A 20042-nucleotide genomic window follows, 5' to 3' on the forward strand; every position below is an offset into this window, starting at 1 on the left:
GAAGCCATGTTGGCTGTCACCAATCACCTTCTTCTTTTCCATATCCCTTAGCAGAATTTACAGGAGGACCTGTTCCATTATCGTGCTGGGCACGGAGGTGAGACTGATAGGCCTGTAGTTCCCTGTGTCTTCCTTTTTCCCCTATGTAAAATTAGGGGCTATGTTACCCTTTTTCCAGTTGTCAGGAACCTCACTATGACCTCTCAAATATGATGGACAGATGCTTAGCAACTGCATCCACCAGCTCCCTCAGGACCCATGGATAGACCCCATCAGGTCCCATAGACTTGTGCACCTTCAGGTTCTTCAGATAGTCAGAAACCAATTCTTCTCCTACAGTTGGGGTTGCTTCGTTCTCCCACTCCCTGCTTTCACCTGCTGTGGCCTTTGCAATGAGGCTGGAGCACTTGCCAGAGAAGACTGATGTAAAGTTATTAGTTATTGTAATATAAATTGACTGTAAAACTTCTGAATTAAAAGTAATGGAAATTAAGGATATATTTTAAGGGTAGTTATATTTAATGAGAATTGCCTGTGAGAATAATCCATGAAAACAAAAGCCGGTAAGTTGAGAAAGTATAAGAGTATTTAGTTGTCATTGAATTCTCTCCAAAAATGGAGATAGAGTGCTCCATTAGAGGGCTTAGTGAAAGAGAATTGTTTCCCAGGACAAAAGTTTGTAATTTAATTTTTATTCATATCCAGTGTAGGTACACAATTAAAATACATTGATGTAATTATCTGTTTCATTTATTTCCTGATGTAATAACAAATTGATCTATGCATCCATCCACATGGTCAGAAAGGGAAATACCAAACTCTGCTTTCCCACATGCCTCAGGAATCATGCAAGGGAACTGTATCTCAGAGGAATGTCTGTGAGGCTTAAATGCACCTACTTATATATTGTTGATCACGAACCAGTGATGTCCTAAGGCTGTCCTTAAAATCATCATTCTCAGCTTGGGAAGTCTGGCTAACAAACAGCATTATACTTTGATATTTGTGTCTTGACTGGTTACAGTAAATTCAAATAAAAGTACTTATTTATAAGGTACATAACTATATTTGCAGGCTTTCCTCAAAAAAAAAAAAAAAGCATTGCATGTTTAGATTTGCTCATGGGGTAACTGTAAAGCCCCTTAAAATTCAATACTAAGTTTTCTTTTTATTTGTTTATTTCATTAGTCAAAACTTCTAAGTGGAAAAGTACAGATTTTTTGTAAAAAACCTCTTTTATTGAACATACGCTTTTCACTGATACTCCACAGGGAGTGTTTTATTTTAAAAAAGCAGACCAAACTGCCTGTGTGTAAGTAGTTAAGAACACAAAAGCAAATCAGCCAAATAGCTCTCCATTTTGCTACATAGATAACATCCACACAGGATGCTTAGAAATTCTGTTCTGGATAAATTGATTTTGCTTAGGTTTTTTTATTTAGTTTGTAATATCTCTGCACTGTCACTGTAAAGATTTGAACCTATATTCTTGGTGATCCCAAATTGTAAAATGCAAATTTTATTTCTTTCCTTACCTTAATTTACAGTGCATATATTACAGAAATCCTGTGGAGGACAGCAGTGCGTGCTCTCTGGCAATTCCTGCCTCTAGCAGACTTGCTAATATCTTCAAGAGAGATCCTTTGAATGGACAATGTTAGTGCAAAAAAGTCAATCCCTATACCTTGGGTCATCCATATGCACTAACTATTCAGGGAAATGCTAGCACATTGACTTGATTAAAGCCATAAAAATACAAATCAGCATTTCCAGGCTAGAACTTTAAAAATCAGTTCAACAGTCCATTTGAGGTGCCCTGTAGAAGTTTGTGACAGGCTGCCATTCCCATCAGCTGTGGCAGTGAGAGTTTTTGATAATAAAGCATACTTGGTCTCTCAGAGATGCTGAAATACAGAATTACGAAGCTGTTTATGGTTCAAAACTGCAATGAAGAATTATTAAAAGATACGGGTTACATGTCAACACAATTAAGACAATTAAGACAGCTGTGCCTTCTTTTATCTCTGTTACAGAGTGGAGACAATTGAGAAGGTTGGAAACACTACAAAAGATGCAGTAGAAAATAATAAAAAAATAATTTGAAGTAAAAAAATCTTACATTAAGGCCATGGTGATAAAAAGATTGGGAATAAAGTCATTTCCAACCTTTTAAAATAATGCTGGCTTCTATCACTCCTAGAACCTGCCCGATTATATTCTAGTGCTCCGTTGCTTGCTCATGCAGATAATTTAGCTCAGTACCGTTGCTCTTTTTCTTTGCTCTCACCCTGAGCTGCCTTTATACATTAAGAAAAATAAATTTGTTTTACTGGCTACCCAAATTCTTAGGATTAGCATATCTCCTTTTCTACTTTTGATTCTGATGACATCCCAAAAGTATCTATAGCCTGTTTAAAATATGTCTCCCAGATGTTTTTGCCCAGCTCCTCTTCCGTGATTTTCCTTTTTGTTATCTCTCAGGTTCCAAGAGAGGTTTGACACAGACCAACAGCACACACCAAGGGACTGGAGAAGGTGGAAAGGGAAAATTTCAGAACAAAAGCAATTAAAAAGTGTGAAAATTAAAATGACAAAGCAGTTTGAAGTCTGTAGTGGTAAAGAGAAATTAAATATGTGAGCACTCTTAGCATGGGATTTACCAAACACAAAAACAGTGCCTATCCTCTTCAAGGATTGTTTTAACAAATACTTTACTATTCTCTTATTCCAGCCTTAGATCTGGGGCCTGTATTACAGCCTTGCTTGAATGACTGTTGTTGTTCATTAATACCATAGTTAACACATGACCAGTGACAACTTAAAAGAAATTTCCTTTCTGAGACTAAGCACTTTGGGGTTGTGTAAACGTGAAGAAAATAAGATAAAAGGTTTTTTCCCTTAATATCCCACATATAACAAAAGATTGTGCTCTTAAGGAGAAGTCACAGAGGATGGCTTTGGACTTCAGATCCTGTTTCTGCTACTTTCACAGTAAGATTTTGTCATTTTTTAAGCAGTCAGAAGTAATTCTGTAAAAAGTATTGAATTAATGGATCTCTGAACGTAAGATCAGATTTTCCACTGAAGTTGCCACAAAGCCTATAAAAGTTTAGGACAATTATATGAGGCCAAAATACCCAAGAAAGTTGTTTATAATGCCCATCATTCTAAAGATAATAATATAAATTAAATTATGTGACTACTTTTGGTTCATTTTGAACAGTGAGGTTAAAATTACGTCTGGTACTTGTTTATCTACAGATCACAAGATCATCAGTTTAGCATATCAAAATCATATGGAATCAGGTTACTTTTCTGAATCACATTACTCTTCTGATTAACAGTGTGAAAATTGAGATCTTATGGACAAGACAGAGTAAATGACAACCCACTGGTGATGTGGATAATGAGATGTGCTTTCCAATGAAGGATTTGCCTTACCTGGTTATCTCACACACTCGATCCAACACTCTCCCTGTTCAACTTTCCATAACAGAGGTAGCTGCTGCTCCAGGAGAGTCGAGCAGAAAGGTGTGTTGGTTCCTACTGTACTGCTGCTCACCATTACCCACCATATAGATCCTGGGCAGCACAGAATTGGTCTCTGTGCATCTCCCTAGTCTCCAGGAGGCTTCCCCCTTTACAAGACCTTTTCTCCATGTAGGTGCATAACTTTCATTGCTCTGAGATCAACTCTACAGGTCCTGAAGGCACAAATCTTCCCAGTCTAAATAGTCTACTTGCAGCAGAAAAACACATGATGATCCTCTATATTGCTGATTCTGACTCGTGCTTCTGAATTACCTGGAGGATTCAGGATGTGGTACTTGTTTTAACTTGAGTCTTGTCAAAATTTGCCACCAACCTGTCCTGGTTACAGACAGCAAGTAGCAGGCTTCTGTTTCAGAGTTCAGAACTTCAATTTTTGAACATTCACCCCTTCCACATACACACATCTACAATTATTGCTGCCAATTATTCACAATTTAAGCTTGTTTCTATCTATAACATAAGGCCTGATTAAATTTATATTTAAAATTAGAACACTGCACAGACTAACTCATCTCCAGTATTCTGATTGTATATTCACAAAAAAAATTGTTAAATAACAATATCTAAAATTTTAATATGGTTTTCTGAAGGTGATCTTTTTGTGTTGGAATTTAAATGCACTGCTCAGCTTTTTTACTTCCGCATGTTTTATTTATTACTTGTATAATCTGAAACAGGTTTTTGAGCAACCAACTTCTGTTTATATATATAAACATACATTAATCATTTTCATGGCTATACCTTATTTTTTGCTTTTATTTTAGTATTTTTGTGATCATATATAATGGATAAGAGTTATTGTGTTATATTCTGATCTAACTATGTTGCTTTTCTAAAACAGATAATTTCTTGTGTTTTGATGGCTGCATACTTTATGAAATATAATTAGCTAAAGTAAAATGGAATTTATAGTGACTAGATGTAAGAAAGGATTTCTGTTCCACTGAATAATAATAACTGATGAAAATTAAATGCAGTTTTATAATTCTAAGGTGTTTAAACAATCTACACAAAAAATAAGAAAAATTAAAACAAGAAGAGTCAGAAAAGAGCATGTCGTTTTATCAACCGTCTGAAGTATCATCCGTATTTCACAGGTAATAGCAAATATAATTTTGAGTAGCCTGTTCTGTCCTACTACAATAATAATAACCTAAAAAATATATACAGCTGAAAAAGGTAATTCAAAGTTTACGTCAGATTTCTGAAACAATCTTATTACCTCCTGTTCTTGTAAACTATTGAGATGTTTGTATGTACTTTTTTTGTTTATTTCTTTCAGACATCTGAAGCTGCAGATTTTGTCACATAGAACTACATTTGGGAAGGGAATGTTTTGTGTTTAGATATTTATTTCATTTTATTTCTTATCCTTAACAGTAGTCAAACTGATAACTTTGTACACTCAAAACAGATTTTATGTTAATTTTCCCCATTCTAACACTTAGAGTGAGTGAAAAAATCGTAGTGAATTTAGGAGTTTAAACTCAATATTGAGGAGCTAAGAACTCAGGTCTCTTAAGTATTGTCACATGTATCATGAACTGTGCAACTTTTGACTTTATTTCATTTGCTAGTGGTACCAATAAGCTTATGATACTAAAACTCTGAGAATGGCACAAGTTTTCCATAATTAGTTTTTAATACATTGATTTCTCTGTTCGTGGAACTGTTGACTCTGAGGTAGGCAAGATGAAGAGGGCTCAATTATGTCCTGTCAACACACATCCCAGTTGAAGTGGTGGATACTGTATTACTTGGAAAAGTTTAGTCTATTAAGGACCATTGGCTCTTAATGAATTATTTTTTTACTTTGCCCTATAGGACAGGAAGACCCCATAAATTCACTAAATTAATTGTTCTGTATTGCACAGATACAAAACCCCCCAAACCTGACCCTCAGTAATCACAAAGAACGGCCAAATTTGTCTTTGAAAAATGCAGTAACCTTACAGAGCTACATGCCTTTCTAACATTCAACAATGGCAATGCTATTTCCCACTTTAAAAAATCCAAGTTATCTAATCATATAACCAATCAATAAATTCCACTAGGCCAGGCTTCCAGTTTTTTTCTGGTAAACTTGTTATCTATGAAAATTTCAGTTTCTGCATTTGGTAAAAAAAAATTGTCAATGTTAAAACTGATCATATAATGATAATTCAAAATTACATTGTTGCATAATGTAAATGCCTGAAACAAATGTCTTTCTAAATAAATTTAGCAATATAGTTTAACCTGATTTACTTAAGGACTATTGAGCTTGCTTCAATATACTTTTATGAGGGTTTGCACTTGTGTGGCAGTGTTGTTTTTAGTTATGTCATTATACATTTTTTGACACAGTAAAGGCGTTTATTGACTGCAATTAAACCATAAAATGTTGATTAATTGCACAGTTAATTGAGCCACAGTTTGTCATCATTTTGAGATGAGTTATATATTTTTCATAATTACAGTAAAAATGTTCACAATAGCTTCATAGATGGCTTGATCAATATTTCAATTAGAGACCTTTGAGACTGGAGAAATCCAGAGTTTTCTCTGCCTTACAACAGATTAATTCATTCATATGAATGAAATGAAATGTAATTCATTTTCTTTTTCCAAAAGAGGATCAGAAAACCTCCTCAAAACTGGAGAAACTGTTCTTAATTGTATAAGGAAGTAAAATTGCATTTCTTGAGCAGTGAAATTGTGCCTAATTTCTTAAAATCATTTATTTTTTATCTTGAAATGCATTCTGGCTTTGCTACTGCTGTAACTGTGAAGAAGTATGACTCATGTTTACATGAAAAATATGTACCATTTTTCCTACAAAGGAGAAAAATAAAATTTGCTTTTTACAATATGTCAGAAAAAAAACCAAAAAATCAAACCAAACCAAACCAAACTAAAAAAAACCCCACAAACAAAAAAAACCCAGAAATTAGTTGCACAAAAAAAATTACTTTTGAGATTAGAATTATGAAAATAGATCTTATAATTTAAACTTTCAACTACCCACTGCTCTTTCTAAAGCAAATGGTAATCGTATGTAAAGTTAGTATCTCTGGCTTTCGTTTTTAGTGCTTTCATAATTTAGTGCCCATGCATAGCCTCAAAGTCCTTGCTTCTGTAAAAATATCATATCAGCTTGATCATTCAAGTAGAATATATCTGCCAGACAAACCCACAACAAAACAGAACAAAAAAGCCCCAAACGAAACAAAATAAAAACACACAAAGAAAAATAAAACAAACAAACAAGCAAAAAACCCACAAACCCCATCACCTGAAACAATTGCATAAATCTTTAGAGTTATTTCCATGGAAAATTCTTTAAGAAGAACAAGGCTAGGAGTTTCCGTTTACATGAAAGCACAACTGGAATGCATAGTATTTTGCCTGGTGATGAATGATGAACCACCTGAGAAGTTATGGGTAAGAATTAAAGAGAGGACAGGTATGAGTGACATCATAATGTATGTCTACTGCAGACCACCTGATCAGGAAGAACAAGTGGTTCAGGTGTTCTTGAGACTGCTAAAAGCAACTTAAGGTTCTGGTTGTCATGGTGAACTTTGATCACCACAACATATGCTGGAGGGACAGCACAGCATGACATAATCAATCCAGAAGGTTACTGGAGAGCATCAATGACAAATTCCTAATGTAAGTGATAGAAGAGTGAATAAGGCAAAATGCTCTGCTGGTTCTCATGCTCACAAACGTGTAAGGGCTCATTGGGGATGTGAAGACTGAAGGCAGCCTTGGCTGCAGTGACCATGAGTTGGTGGAGTTCAGGATACTGAAAGGAGGGAGCAGGGCAAAGAGCAAGATCAAAAGACTGGACTTCTGAAGAGCAGATCTTGACCTCTTCAAGGATATACTCAGGAGATTCACATGGGGTAAGTCCCTGAAGGGAAGAGGGGACCACAAAAGATGGTTAATTTCCAAAGTTTCCTCCAAGCTCAAGAGCAGTCCACCTCAGGGAGCAGGAAATCAGACCAAAATGCTGGGAAGCCTCTGTGGGTGACCAAGGAACAAAATTCAGACATAAGAAGGAAGCATATAGAGGGTGGAACCAGGGACAGGTAGCCTAATAGGACTATAAAGACTCTGTCAGAGCATATAGGGATGCAATTAGGAAAACCAAAGTCTACCTGGAATTGAATCTGGCCAGATACTTCAAAGACAAGATCGACTTCTGTAAGTAAATAAGTGGCAAAAGTAGTGAGAATTTGGACCCACCACTGAATGGGACAAGGGACTTGGTGAGAGAGGACATGGAAAATGCTGAGGTCATGAATGCTTTCTTCATACCAGTCTTCACTAGCAAGTCCAGTCTTCAGGAAAGTCTCCTGCACATCCACTTCAGGCTGTGCAGTGTATTCTTCTCAGAGTTTTCCAGGTATTTCACCTATTATACATTATGCTTCCCATGGCAATACTGACACATCAACTAACTTGCTCACAGATTTATCAAATCCCTCTTTAAAATGAAGAATTATCTATGAAGTTGCTTGAAATTTTTTCTATAGCAGCAAGATCCTTTCTCTTACAAAATCAGACCCTTATTATTTTACAACAGATCAAATTATATTAATTCTTTCAGAGCAATTATTTTAAATAATTCTTTGATTTCACCATGCAAGAAATCTTTTAGACTATTTGCTTTGAAACACATTTTTAAGCTAATATCATGTGAGCTTAAGAGTAATACAGAATTAATGTTACAAAGGGGACTGCCAGTGAGTAAGATACATGATTTCACAAATTCAAAACAGTAGGATTGTCAGGTCTCAGCAACTTCCTTACCTGTTGCTCTCAAGGGCTGTGTTCAAAAGGAGCCTGTAATAAACTGACCTCTGAAATACCATGACCAGAGGGCATATCTCCTTATAGAATTAAGATCTAATTTTTTGTCTGAAAACATGTGGAAGAGACATATATAAAGGATAGCATAAAAGATCTTTCTTTGATAATTATATTATTTTATAATCAATAAAAGATATCAGAGATGAAACAAATTCACTTTTTCTGCTTTTAAGCTTTCAAGCTTAAAAGGGAAAACATTCTTTCTCTTTACCTCCTCAAAATATGCCACAGGGTTCTTAAAAAGGTTCTGCTATCGAGATTTCAAACTACAATATCAGGAAAACTATCCCTGAGGAGAAACTTTAATTTTGAGAAAGTATATGACTGAATGCCCTCCTTTTCATAGATAAACCCTTGATGGGAACTATGGTGATTTCAAAATGAACAAAAGGCCAACCAAATCCTTTTCCTCCAGATATATCTTAACTACCCTTCACTCAAAGAGTGTATTACAATTGTCAGGTGGTTCCAGTCACACTGTTATGAACTCAAACTTTCATTACATCAAAATGTAAAAAGTTCACAAAAGTCACTGACTCCTCAGGTGCAAACCTAGGAGGAGACTCAGCTCTTCACATTTGTCAATAATGAATAGTTTCAGTCTGCATACTTTCTCCCAGATTGGAATTTTGTCTTCCATCTGTAGGGAAATGCAATAATCTGTCTACTGGATAAAGTGAATGATATTTGAAAACTGTCTAGAAAGCTTTATAGCAAGAGATCATCTCTTGCAAATCTCCATCTGATGATATTATAGTATGTAATGGAAGAAAAAATCAGTGGTTTAACCTTGTACATAGCATACAGGATTTTGAACTTAAAACAAGTGTTTCTTGGTTCATGTATACAATGCAGGATTTTTTCTCCATTAATAACCAGCTTCCTGACTCAGTTTCATAGAAAACTGCAGTTCAAACACATTAATCTTATTTTTATTTTAATCATCTTTGAAGTTTACTCTCAGTTGTAAAGCCTTCATCAAGATCAGAAAATCCTGTTTTCATGGCATTTTTAGATCAAGAAATCAGAGGTCAATATTTACATATTTTTTTTTTTTACTTTCAACAATATTTTTTTACATTTTTATTACCTTTGTCCTTAAAGAAATACAAAAAAACTGTTGCTTAAGCAGCCTCATTAAATTGCATAGCTGTCTTATTTGTATGATACATAGATAACATTAGTCCTTTTCCAGTATACATTGAAGATTAATAATCTGAAACATTTGTTTTATATTAAGAAATCTTGTATTTTCAGAGGCCATCCTCAAATTCTTCAAGGTCTTCATATACCTGTCTGTCCATGAAAGTAAAGTATATACTCTCTCACATACTGCATACAGGCATCAAAAATGTTCAAATAACTTCCTGCATATATAATCTTACTTGGAAAACAAGAAGATTAATTAAAGAAGAGGGTTGGTGTGTATTTTTTTCTGGTTTGCTTACATGTATCACTGGAGATGCTGTCTGTGGAAAGTAGCATTTTAGGAAGAAATGTGTCTCAAACACGGAACTGATACAAACGTATTTCAGATCTTTCATAAGATAAATTTGGTCCTTAAATGGGAAAGTAACTTTGAAAAGCAAGCTCATACACTGAATTTGTATATATTTCAGGGAACTTTCTGCACGATATCACAGACATTAATCTTATCTCTTGCTAAACTGTTTGGGCATTTGCTCTCTTTCTCCCAGAGTGTTTTGATGGAAAATTCATATTCTATGACATTGAAAGGTCAAGCAAATAAAACCAAAATGTTAATTTACATATTAAGCAATAGCAAAGTGAAGTATCTTTCATCAATTAATTGAAACAAAATGTGGTAGGTGAAGTCCACCAAACCTTAAATTTGTTTTGTCTCTTAAGTCATCTTGTGGTAAATATGTAAAACTGCATAAATAGTAAATTTCCTATATTGCACCACACTCAGAAATCAAGCCTGCCTGAAACCAACAACAGCTTTCCCACTGCCTTCAGTGAAACCATTCTTCAGAATAATCTACAACCTTGGAGCAGTTTTTGTTTAAAGTGAGATTCTAATGACATCACCAAGCTATTAAGCTACAGTGGAAAGTTGCATATTGGTGCCTTCATCCCCACATATTTTAATCAGAAAATATCAGCCTCATGGACTTAAGGGCCACTTTCAGCAAAGTTAAATTCAAATATATATTTCACTGCAGAAGGAAAAAAATCCCAAAATCTATATAATTTATATAATATAGCTGAGTAATTTAAAATAAAAATACTGTGGATTATGAAAATTAAAATCTTCAGGAGACATGTCATTTAAGAGTGTGAATGTTAACATATGTCACTAATATTTAATATTTTAATGATCATTATACTTTTCTTCAAAACAAAACAGTTTTACTACTTTAGTGGCAATGTTGTATTTCTGTAATTTAATTTATATGAGTAAAGAATATTCATAGATATAATTCCATAAATTAACAATTAACCTTAAATTATAAATCTTTTTGTTGCAAAATATTATGTCTGGTTTTTTGCCACCATGATAAGGGTATCAGTGAGACAGTTTTCTAATACAGATTACTTGAAACAGTTTATTTTCTAATGTCTTTATAATGTTTAGATGGTAGACCTACTTGTTGCCATAAAATAGGTTTTGACTGTATCTCTGATGGCACACTTTGGTGGAGATAAACCATATCTGTTTAGCATCTAAATGACTACTAGGGAGATATCACAGACCAATAGTTATTCTGAGAATACATTTGTTCCTGTAACCCTTTTAAACAACATCTGTTGTTGGAAACAGGAGTATGGCTTCATGTTTTGGTTGCATGGCTCAGAACAAATCTGCTTAATTGCATACAAGATGGAAGATGTTATGCTCTGAAAGCTAATGTAATGCTCTATAATTTGTCTGTATAGGAGTCTTTTCCATACAGTGGTGACATAATTAGGCAGCTAAAGTTATTAAGTTACTTTCTCATGTGGAAACTTTTATATCACTGTAAGTATGGTCCGTTTTTTTGTCAGTTATTTTACACTGTTTCAAAAGCAACAAAAGCTAAACTTAAAGGATCCATTTTTTACTTTGAGAATTTAACTATTAGCTTTGAATACACAGAGTATTGTATAGTAATGTAGTTAATGCTGTCTTAAAACATTAAAACAAAAAACTCCACCCAACCCAAAAGGATCATGGTCTTCCATTCACTTAATAACTATGTAACAGCTCAAATTATTTTCCATTTGCTGTAAGTTACAATAATGCTTGAAGCATATTTTCTTGTGTTCCTCTATTAAAATACTGAATCTTTCTTAAGTTTTGTTTCATTCACCTCCAGGATGACTTAAAATCCCTAATAAAAGGTAGAAAGGCAAAAAGGTGTGGTGGGGGGCATTATTATTTTTTGCCTGCTTGTTAGTTCATTTGGTTTTAACTCAGAAACTGTGAAAGCCTCCTATAGCATCAGAGGATATCCAATGAGCTTAATATTAACTTTTGACAAAGTATTTTGTGTAACTTTTAGAAACAGAGTTAACATACATACTTTGGTAAATATTAAACACGGATTATTATTTCCCTATATATTATTCCTATTCTTTGCTTTTGTTTATAGCTGAATGAGTAAAAGCCCCAAAGAACAATGCAATCAACACAGACTGAGACCATTCCCTGAGACCCACTGGCATGCTACAGTCTCCAGCTTTGCTGTTGTGCTTTTGTTTTCTGCTAATAGTGTGGCTACAGGACAAGCTCCTTGCAAACAATCCCCCGGCCCTTCCCACTCTCAAATAGTGCCTTGATACACTTGAAGAGAGCCAAGCCAGCCAGCACCAGACCAGGAGGCTTTCTAACAGTTTGAGAGTACATATGACAGGTAGAAATTACTGAGCCAGAGTGCGGAGGTATATTTCCTGGTGCTGCTTATTTTACAGGTGGTGGAGGCCTGCAGTTGCAGTTGCTCAAGGACAAAAGCCTAGCCTAAAATGTAGGATTGATAGTACCCTTACCTATCTGCTTTTCTCCAGGTGAATCTTGGGTTAGTTAGGCAGCAGTCATATATCTCTCATTGCATCTCTCATGTCAAGAGAAAAAGATGAGAATGAGACCCTGGGGACAGCATAGCATGTGAAGCCAGTGGAAAAGTTAACAGGATTCACCTAGAGAAGAGAGAAATTTGAATTTGTTCTTGTTTTCAGGTGAAGGGAGGATTTGCTTTTTTTTTTTTTCTTTTTTTCCTGTTTAGTGTCTTTTGCATTATGTTACTGAAAATGGCACTTTGTTTCCAATATCCTGAAGTTCATGTCTGCATACAAAATTTGAAATATATGTTAGCACTGAAACAGTTAAAATGAAGTACCTCTCTATTTCTTAAAGCTAGACATCTAACTGTTAATGAAAATTATAAGACACTTCAGCGTGATAAATAATACATGACAAGGTGTGTGTTACTGTGAGATAACACGCATCTCAGAGGCACAGTGACATATGCCTTGGAGTGTCTTAGTGCAATTATAAAATGGCTCAGAGTTAGAATTTTTAAAAAGATATTCATGTGTTCATAGCTGTCCAGAAGAGAAACATGACTGATGTGTTACTATAATAATTACTCACAGATTTAGGAGGGGAAATACAGTATTGGTTTAATAATTCGAGATTTTTTTTGTTTCCTGACACAAGCATTACATTTATTGTTCTGTGGGACAGGACTCCTGCCAAAGACACTGTTACGACAGTCTTTAACAGCACCATAGCTGGTATCAGCAATCTGTGGTAAAATGTTTCCTACCAGCAAAAATATTGAATGAGCTGATTCCAAATTTCTTCTAATTAGGCAGTCACAGTTTGGTTATTGTGCTTTCACAACTCTTGACTATGTTCCAGATTTGAACTCTTGCTTTCTTAAAGGACAATGTTAAGACCCCCACACTTGTGGGTCTCACTGTAGGTGGGAAAGGGCAATTCTATTCCTTGAACCCACTAGTCTCCTATCAGCATAAGTAGTGGAATGTGGCTAGATCATGCCTACTTGAAAAAATATGTAAGCAAAACCAGGTAAAACTACATGGCAGAGAATTAATCCTCCGTCCCTTCTTCTCCTGTGTCCCTCAGGGACTGCTCAGGGAATAAGGAGCCAGGTGCTGAAAATCTGTTCCCACTGAGCTTTGGGAGTACTGCTGCCGTGACACTTCCAACTCTCAAATAAGCACTCCACATGGAGACACAATTGTTACCTATTAGAATTCTTGACACAAAATGCTGCACATATTAACAATAATTTTTTTATTATAACATACTTTATGATTGTCTGTCCATGTTACAAGATGTCCTGTTACACATTTCTTTGCATATTTTTAAAGTTATGATAGCTGTAGCAGTGTAAATGTTTCTAACTTCTTACAAACACACTATAAATCAGACCAGGAGACCAATTACAAAAAGAGAATAGATAATATACCTGTTTCATATATTTACTCTGAGATACTAACATCTGCAATCACTTCACCAAAGCTAGCATTTTGTTCTCAGGTTTTCTGCTAGTAAAAGGAAGGGGAGGAGGGAATAAACAAATCTTTGTGATATATTTCCTGAATGTCTTAGCCATTCCTTAGTTAACATTTTTAGAATGGGTAGTTTTTAAATCTCTATTTATTTTTTTGTATTGCTGACTTCAGGTAAACAGAAACCCACTAGTAATGACTGCTGCATGTAAGGGTCTATAAAAACTCAGAAAGCCACTGTACGTAGCAATCAATTGGGACCGTAAGAGAACACATCAACATTTACAATACACTCGAAACAGACACAATTCCTGTGGATGCTATGTATGTGTTTTAATACTGTAGAGCTCTTTATAATATCCTAACATGAAACCTAACATTAAATAAGTGACTTTTACCCTGTATTAATCTACTTCCATATCCACTGTGTTATAGTTGGTTTAATTTAATTGGAAATATTTTTTTTAAAATATAATATTTTGGTTGTCGTTGAAGTACTCATGCCATTGGACTTAATATTTTCATATTTATATTCTTTCTAGACTTGTGGTTTCACATGCCTCCTTGCATAATATCACCACTAACTCCTGGACCAAGTTATAGCTAGTGAGTAGAACACAGAATGAACTAGGCTGCCGTTTCTCGTATGTAATTTTTACTCAATGGACTGTTATACCAATCATGGGTAATGGTTTGTTTCTAGGCAATTTATCTGTTCCCTTTCTCTTTAAAATAATGCTCTTACTTCTGAAATTGACTTTATTGGCATATTAGAGGACCACCAGAAAGTTACTTATACCTTTGAATAGATAGCAGTCAGCACAGGTAATGAATTCTGATTATTTGGAAAAGTTATGAGTAGCAAAGAATCTTTTCTGTGCAATACTTCTGTGTGCACACCTATCAAAGTACAATTAGCAGAAATACAGTTTTAGATCAGACCTATTTCCAATGAGGACACTGAGGAATCTCTCTATTCCAGGCTTCCTTTGTAGGTCTGATCAAGATCCTCATCAGTCATGGGTCAAAAAAGTGTAGTATTTCACATAACTTTTCACTGACCAGTGAGAGGTGAGCTAGTGCTATCACTCCTGATCAAGATGGTGGTGTTCATGTCCTGAAGTATTGCTACGACTGGTCTTTTTACTTGCAAGCTCTGCTAGTGTTTACAATGAAGCATATAATGAGAACCTACTGAGATATTAAGATATGTGGTGTAAGAACTTATTACAATGATTAATTTGGAAGACCTAACATGCAACAAGAAAAAGACTCTCTGAACTTTTACACTGGGATGAGATGCTTCAAGACACCATGTAAGTGTGAAACATGGGTTAGCCTTGGACTTTCTCCTGGGAAAAGAATGGGCAAGAATTATTGTCATCTAGAGGCTAAAGAAGAGTTACCTTATCATGTAATATGGAAAAAGCTCTGAGTGTGTTATCAAGGTGGTCATCTTCCTTTCAATGACTACATATCTCATGAAATTGTAATCCATTTTTTACTTCTGCTTTCACTGCTTCAGTATTTCAGGGGAAACAAGAATACATGGTATGTGGTGTGCTTCATCAGCAACGGAGGATAAGACATTTATGATCCTGCTTCCACAAACACAAACATCTCCTTAACCAGAACACAATGATCATTCTCTGCACGGTTTGTATTCCCTAAACCTTTTAGCAGGTAAATGCTCAGGCTTCCTACTATTCTGCATCAGGAGACATGTAAAGGAAACCTCTCTCTTATCACAGAAGGAATGCAACAAGAGCAGTCTGTAAAATTGTGTTAGACATCTATCTCTACATTAGCTTGTCTTCTATTGATCATATAAAAAAATACCTCATAGTCTTAATTTGTCCGTTACTCAGTTTCTGAGTGCTTTCTTCTGAAACCTTTGTCACTTTTCGAGCTTACTGTATCTAAGGATTAGGAACCATTAAAACAATAAAGAAAGGGGGGAAAAAAGGGAAAAAAAGAAAAGGAAAAAAGAAAAAGGAACCCACTGCTGAGATTATTGATTTTTATAAGGAAGGTAATTTTACTCAATGTCTTAGCAGGTAAAGATGTATTGGGGGAATAGTTTTATTTATTTATTTATTTATTTATTTATTTATTTGTTGACTGAAAGATAATAGGGACACATATAGCTTAAAAAGTTATTGTAAATTTTACAAAATTTTTAATGTACTCTCTGGTCAAAATTTCAAGTGTAAAAAGGGTGGAATAAATAGAAAAATAAAACCCCTAGGATTTGTTGTGAGTAATTCACTTGAGTGTAATATAAAACATCGATCAATTTCCTAGAATGTGTAGAAGACTGCTTTCTCACATAAGTGTTGGGTGTGCCAACCAGGAATGGGGCACAGCTGGACTTACTACTCACTGACCAAGAAAACCTGCTCTGCAATACCTGTGTTAGTGACAAACTTGGCTGCAGTAACCACAATATTGTGGAGTTTGGGATACTGCTAAGGACAAAGAAGATTAATTCCAGGACAAAGACTTTAGGTTTTAGAAGAGCTAACTTCAGCTCACTCAGGGCTCAGTTGGAAGGAATGTCATGGGAAGCTTCAATGGAGGGTAAAGGAGATAGGGAGTGCTAGGAGTTTTTCAAGAACACTCTCCAAGATATGAAAAACTGGTTCATCCCCTCTAAAGGCAAGGGAAGTAGGCTGAGCAAGAGACCCCTTTGGCTTAACTGTGACCTTCTGAGTCTGCTCAGAACCAAAAGGGAAATTAACCAAAGGTGGAAAAGTGGAACATTACCAGCTGAAAATTACAAGGGCATTCCCAGGCTATGCAGAGATGTAGTTAGAAAAACAAAAATTCACTTTGAGCCAAAGATGTAAAACAACTTCAAGAAAGGCTTCTTCAAATACGTTAACCACAAGCAGAAACAGAGGAATAATATTGGCCCACTGTTAAACAGGAGAGACAAACTAGTCACCAGCAATGCTGAAAAGGCAGAGGTCCTCAACGCCATCTTCTGTTGAAAGGGACCTGGGGTCTTGGTGGATAACAAGCTCAACATGAGTGAACAATATGCTGCAGCAGCAAAGGAAGCCAACAGAATGCTGAGCTGCATGAACAAGGGAATCACAAGCACTGATAAAGAAGTCATCATCCTACTCTACTTTGGTGCTGGTCAGACCAAACCTGGAGTATTGTGTTCTGTTTTGGTCCCTGCTCTACAAAAAGGATGTGGACAGGCTGAAGGGGGTCCAGAGAAGGGACAAAAAGATTATCAGAGGACTGAAGGACATGCTATATGAGAAAAGGCTGAGAAAACTGTGTTTGTTCAGCCTTGAGAAAGAAGGCTTAGGGGAGACCATGTTCCAGTACTTAAAGGGTGGCTAGCAAGAAGATGGAGACTCCCTATTTACAAGGAGTCACATGGAAAAGAAAAGGGGTGATGGTCACAAGTTCCTTCTGGGGTGATTCTGGTAAATTTTTCACCATGAGGACAATCAAACATTGGAATAGTCTCCCAAGGGAAGGGGTAGATTCCCCAAACTTGACAGATTTTTGTCTCAGCCTGACAGGGTGCTGAGCCATCTCATATAAACTATAGTAGTACCTAGAAATGTTGGACCAAATGATCCTTGGGGTCCCTTCCAACCTGGCATTCTATGATTCTATGATTCTATGATATTCCGAGTATATGTCACTTTAATCAAAAGGAAAATCTAATTTGCTGGGTTTGCAAGATCTATAAAATATAAGCTATTTTTATTATATAAGGATGAAAGTCCAGATTGTTCTATATTTACAGATGTTATAGCTATGTTATCAGGGCTGTACTTACGTTTGTATCCCATTTACTCAGTCACCAGCTCGATGGGTGAAGCTACTCCCCAGGTAGTAGCTGCACAGTTAACATAATGGCTAGTTGCAGACAATGGACTAGCTGGATTCCTATCGTACTCCATAAGCAACTTATTATTATTACAGCAACTCTACAGGTGGCAATTCAGGACAGTCCCAGAGATTTCCCCAGGAAGTGCTCTCTGAGCACAGGCTAACTAAAGGATACTATTTGTATGACTGCATGAACTATTGATTAATATCTGGGGTGGAGAACCAGGACACCCTAGGAACCTTCTTGTAGTTCCATCTTTACTATGTAGAAGATGACTGAAGGTAGTTTAAAATAATCCCTAACAAATGCTCAGGCATATGCTGGAATTGCCACATAAGACAGAGGGTCATCTCAATTATAGGAAATCACCAGAACAGTTCAGGTAGACTCACATGTTGCAGGTGAATACATTATGTCAAGCACACCTGAAGCAGAGACTCCCATTATCATCCACAGGGTGACTGTTTATCTTGAGAAACTGGGTTGCTCGCATGAGCATGTCTGTGTTTTAACAGACACCCAGTTTGTGAATGTCTATGCAACACAGGTAAAACGTAAAACCTAAAAACTGTTTTGTATTTTATGATTTCTCTGCACTCACCACGGATTTTTGTTTGGAAATACGAAAGTTTTATTCTCATATAAAAATTTTGTGACTCATAATAGCCACTATATGTTTTTGTAATTTTCTTTCTTTTCAACTATTCCAACAAGACTTTCTCTGAATTTTTTTCATTTACATTCATGAAGATCAAGAAATTTTAACTACAGAAATTGTTCAGACCAAATAACTCCATTTCTGACTGACCACATAGGTAACCTGTGCTTCAGTTGATTACTTTTGTTGTTTCAGCCAAATTACTACAAAAGTAAATCCACATAATTCTTTTATTCAAAATTAACAGACAACCTTTATTGGCTGAAAATGGATCAGAGCAGTCAATCACCATGAAGACAGTATGTGTGACTGACACTTAAAACATGATGTAGAGTTACTGTGAAAAGGTATTTGATGAACTAAGATATTTCAAAAAGTATTTTTTCCAGTGTTTAGTATGAATACTCCATCAGAAATCTCAACACAGTAAAGGAACACTGTTGTCTCAAGTTTATCCAACCATAAATAAGAGAAACAGAAAGCTAATGTAATAGTGGGGGTTTTTTGTCTTTTCTTCATCTTCGATCACTGACCTATGGACATATATTGCTCTTGTCAGAGTAACAGATAAGTACAGGAAGCATCTGTAAATTAGAAAGCTTGAGATACATCAGCTCTGCTGTTACAGGAGACAATTTGTTAATATAACTGTCAATTTGCTAATTTAACTCATCACAGAGCTGGCATTGCAATATTGCTGAAAAATTGATAGCTTTATAGAATTTCATCTTGGGAAGAGCTTTTAAAAATGTGAAAATGTAAACCATATTATTTTAATTAGTCACAAATTTAATCACTTTATTTAGCAGGATAATAATATTAACAGAATTTATACGTTATTCAATTGATTTTCAGGAAACACTCAATTTTCAAAATATTGTCTGAAAAATGGAGCAAATAATGTTTGAAAAAATATATCACTGGCTAGAGCTAGCCATATGAGTCATACAACACTCAAATTTCACGTTAATTACAGTCACACTCAGAATTTGTGATCAAAGTAGACACACATATTTCAGATGTATGATTCTAGATGTACTTAGTGGTTAGGGCCAATTAAAACTAAAAGCTCTTTGATGCTAGAATCCACATAAAGAAGGCAATGTTACATACCAAATCTTGTTATAGGTGATCTGTATATACAGAGCTTCAAATTTATGATTAGTCCAATTAATATAGCAAAAATTCACATGTCTAAATTATCAAATTAATATGTAAAAAGTTTCATAATTAACATAGCTAAGATGCTATTAAAAAAAAATAAATTAAAAAATCCCAGTAGCCCTCTCTTTTCTTTCATGTTTTGCCTGTAGGATCAAAGAATGGTTTGGGCTGGAGGGGACCTTAAAGATCATCTAGTTCCAACCCCCCTGTCATAGGAGGGTCACCTCCCACTCTACCAGGTTGCTCAAAGCTTCATCTTTCCACTGTTCCCAATGTAAGGCTGATGTTTCCAGACTTCCTCAGTAAGAAAGTGGGAAGGATTCAGACAAGTATTTTTGCTGAGAGGCATGAGATTTTCATGTTGGTACTACTTTCTTTCTCAGCATTAGCTCTGCTTGGGATTTTTTTCTTAGCACAGTCTTCTTCCTTCTCACTGGTTTCTAGATAGTCTTCAGTTACTACATGTCC

Source organism: Apus apus, chromosome 2 (genome assembly GCF_020740795.1).
Source record: "Apus apus isolate bApuApu2 chromosome 2, bApuApu2.pri.cur, whole genome shotgun sequence".
In the NCBI taxonomy this organism is placed as follows: Eukaryota; Metazoa; Chordata; class Aves; order Apodiformes; family Apodidae; genus Apus; species Apus apus.